The sequence below is a fragment of the Tachyglossus aculeatus genome, chromosome 4 (genome assembly GCF_015852505.1).
Source record: "Tachyglossus aculeatus isolate mTacAcu1 chromosome 4, mTacAcu1.pri, whole genome shotgun sequence".
NCBI classification, from domain to species: domain Eukaryota; kingdom Metazoa; phylum Chordata; class Mammalia; order Monotremata; family Tachyglossidae; genus Tachyglossus; species Tachyglossus aculeatus.
In genome coordinates, this window is record NC_052069.1 from 24,843,743 (window position 1) to 24,847,817 (window position 4,075).

The following is a 4,075-nucleotide window of genomic DNA, read 5'->3' on the forward strand; positions in this document are numbered from 1 at the left end:
CAGAAACAGCAACACTTGGTAGCAGAAAGAAGAGGCACTGGCAGAATGGGCACCCTTGACCACATACTGGTATTGGACCCTTTGTGGAGTGAGTGAGTGTGTTACTCCCTTGTACGGTGGTAAAATCAATCAGTTGTATTTATTGAGTGCTTACTGTGTGCAGAGCACTGTATTAAGAGCTTGGGAAGTACAAGTTGGCAACATATAGAGACAGTCCCTATCCAACAGTGGGCTCACAGTCTAAAAGACTAAAAAACTAAGTAAAAACTTTCCACAGCAACCTTGGTGATCGGCTCCCCTGGTCCAGGAAGGGCCTGGTTGGTATGAACTGGAGGCCTATAATAATAATGGCATTTATTAAGCGCTTACTATGTGCAAAACTCTGTTCTAAGGGCTGGGGAGGTTACAAGGTGATCAGGTTGTCCCACGGGGGGCTCACAGTCTTAATCCCCATTTTACAGATGAGGTAACTGAGGCCCAGAGAAGCAGCATGGCTCAGTGTAAAGAGCCCGGGCTTTGGAGTCAGAGGTCATGGGTTCAAATCCCGGCTCCGCCACTTGTCAGCTGTGTGACTTTGGGCATGTCACTTCACTTCTCTGGGCCTCAGTTCCCTCATCTGTAAAATGGGGATTAAGACTGTGAGCCCTCCGTGGGACAACCTGATCACCTTGTATCTACCCCAGCGTTTAGAACAGTGCTTTGCATGTAGTAAGCGCTTAACAAATACTATTATTATTATTATTAAGTGACTTACCCAAAGTCACACAGCTGACATTTTGCAGGGCCGGGATTTGAACCCATGACCTCTGACTCCAAAGCCTGTGCTCTTCTCCACTGAGCCACGCTGCTTCTCCTATAACAATTTATAATGATGTCTGCCTCCCCTCTATACTGTAAGGTTGTTATGGGCAAGGAATGTGTCTGTTATACTGTTGTTTGTACTCTCCCAAGTGCTTAGTACAATGCCCTGTGCACAGTAAGCACTCAATAAATGCAATTGATTGATTCCAGGCTCTGTCTCTATTCCCCCAGTAATCCTATGGCTTGGAGGGCCTAGTTTACAGAGATCTGAAAGTTACCCTGTAAGGAACCAAAAATAAATATGGAATACTGAGACAGCTGCCCTGCAGGTTTTTTTTGAATACTTTGATATTGCAGTGGAGTCTTTTTGCACAGCATGAGTGCATTGAGGAGCGTCTTTGATTGCATGATAGTTTTGATAAAGTTGGACTGACTGTCAGGTACCTTTTCTATAATGCTAACTCATTTCCTTGAAAAACATACCGTGGTGAACTTAGGCACCAATTCTTTTTCACGGTTTCACTCTGATACGCAATTATCAGTGAATTATTTGATAATTTGACTTGGCCAGCTGAAGTTCCAATTCAGCTCATGCAAGACCTTCAAATCTCCCAAATGGGTGTTCTTAGCCCACGCGAAGGACAGCTTTCTGAGGAATCGGAATCTGGAATTTGAGCGGGATGAAGCAGGGCATTAACTCATTGATCCTGATGACACCTTAATGTCTCATTAGGGGAAACAATACATGTGCATAAAACATGAATCCTAATCTAGTATATTCTTCAATTAAAATGATCTCAACTCACCCCTTGCCTATTTCATTCATCTCAAGCATTGGCCATGGAGGCATCCGAAGCAAATCCAGGGAATACCTGTTAATTTATAGACTACAAGCCCCATATGGGCAGGGGTTGTCTCTCTTAATTGCTAAATTGTACTTTCTAAGCACTTAGTACAGTTTTCTGCACATAGTAAGTGCTCAATAAGTGATTGAATGAATAATCATACCAATTTGAATTTTTATATAGTTCCGGGACAGAGAAACCAAATATTTCTCATTTGCTTCATTCTACCCCACGTGACATCCCATTTATATAGCTAAATCGACTTGGGTGAGCAGCTTGAATCATATTTTTTACAAAACTGCCTCCATCTTGTGCTTTTCTATTTCTGTTTATATGGAAAAGGAAAAATATATGGAAATGTATTCAAAGTACCAATTGCTGGTGACCCTGAAATTGTGAGAAGCAGCACTACTTTTGATTTTTCAGGCATTTCAGCTGCACTAACTGCTGTGGTGTGAACCAGAAGAAATTTCAGCTCAAAAGTTCTCCAATTACCATCCATATTTGCTACTATCCAAGATGTAAATGAAGGATTAATTACAACCATCATACTAGAGAAAGAGCCTGTGCTTTCATCTCTTTTTCTGTCTACATAGTTGAGCTACTATTTAAAATTTTTTTCTTTTGATTGAAACAATGCTACTAGTTCTATGTAAAGGCTAATAATTTCTCAGCAAACTTGCCAATCAGTCAGTCATATTCATTGATTACTTACTGAGCATAGGACAGCTTTGTAAACCTTTGGGAGAGTGCTAAAGAAGGCCCTGCTGAGAGCTCACCTCCTCCAGGAGGCCTTCCCAGACTGAGCCCCTTCCTTCCTCTCCCCCTCGTCTCCCTCTCCATCCCCCCATCTTACCTCCTTCCCTTCCCCACAGCACCTGTGTATATGTATGTATGGTTGTACATATTTATTACTCTATTTATTTATTTATTTTACTTGTACATTTCTGTCCTATTTATTTTATTTTGTTGGTATGTTTGGTTCTGTTCTCTGTCTCCCCCTTTTAGACTGTGAGCCCACTGTTGGGTAGGGACTGTCTCTATGTGTTGCCAATTTGTACTTCCCAAGCGCTTAGTACAGTGCTCTGCACATAGTAAGCGCTCAATAAATACGATTGATTGATTGATTGAATTGCAATATATGACCCCTGCTCTCAAGGAGTTCCCAAACAAGCAGTGGATACTGAAACTAAAAAAAACTAGAGCTAGAAGAAAGCAGTGAAATATAGGATATGAATGTAAGTACTATAAAGTGTTGTTTGTACTTAAGAGCTTAAGTGACATTTGCAGGATATTCATTCAATCGTATTGAGCGCTTACTGTGTGCAGAGCACTGTACTAATGATGTGGAGAGACTAGAAATTATAATGGGAAGGTCTCCTGGAGGAGAGAGATTTTAGAGGAGCTTTGTACATCCCACAGCACTTATGTATGTAAGCTTATATTCTGCCATTTCCTCTATTTCTATTATACTTTATTGTGTCTCCCCCTGTACACTGTGGTCAGGGGTTGTACCTACCAACTTTTTTGTATTTTCCTTTCCCAAGCATTTAGCACAATGCCCTGCATGCCGTAAGTGCTTAATAAACACCATAGATCGATTGACAATTACTCTCTCCCCCTTCAAAGCCTTAAGGAAGGCACATCTCCTCCAAGAGGCCTTCCTTGACAAAGCCCTCCTTTCCTCTTCTCCCACTCCCTTCTGCATTGCCCTAAATTTCCCCCTTTATTCATCCTCCCTCCCAGCCCCACAGCACTTAAGTACATTAGAGAAGCAGCATGGCATACTGGATAGTACATGCACTTGGAGTCAGGAGGTCATGGGTACTAATTCCCATGCTATGAGAAGCCAGCGTGACTCAGTGGAAAGAGCCCGGGTTTGGGAGTCAGAGGTCAAGGGTTCAAATCCCGGCTCCGCCAATTGTCAGCTGTGTGACTTTGGGTAAGTCACTTCACTTCTCTGGATGTAGCTCAGTGGCAGAGCGCATGCTTCGCATGTATGAGGCCCTGGGTTCAATCCCCGGCATCTCCACTTATCTGGGGAAGCAGCGTGACTCAGTGGAAAGAGCCCGGGCTTTGGAGTCAGAGGTCAGGGGTCCAAATCCCGGCTCCGCCAATTGCCTGCTGTGTGACCTTGGGCAAGTCACTTCACTTCTCTGTGCCTCAGTTCCTTCATCTGTAAAATGGGGGTTAAGACTGTGAGCCCCCCATGGGATAACCTGATCACCTTGTAACCTCCCCAGCGCTTAGAACAGTGCTTTGCACATAGTAAGCACTTAATAAATACCATTATTATTATTATTATTCTCTGGGCCTCATTTACCTCATCTGTAAAATGGGGATTAAGACTGTGAGCCCCACGTGGGACAACCTGATCACCTTCTATCCCCCCAGTGCTTAGAACAGTGCCTTGCACATAGTAAGCGCTT

General features: G+C 43.2%; 1 non-coding gene across 1 annotated transcript; it reads left to right on the top strand.

The window, feature by feature from the left end:
• The first annotated feature begins 3,608 nt into the window (after nucleotides 1–3,608).
• On the top strand, nucleotides 3,609–3,678 carry TRNAA-CGC. The gene has a single exon. It is a non-coding gene; the product is annotated as a tRNA-Ala (tRNA).
• Nucleotides 3,679–4,075: the final 397 nt, after the last annotated feature.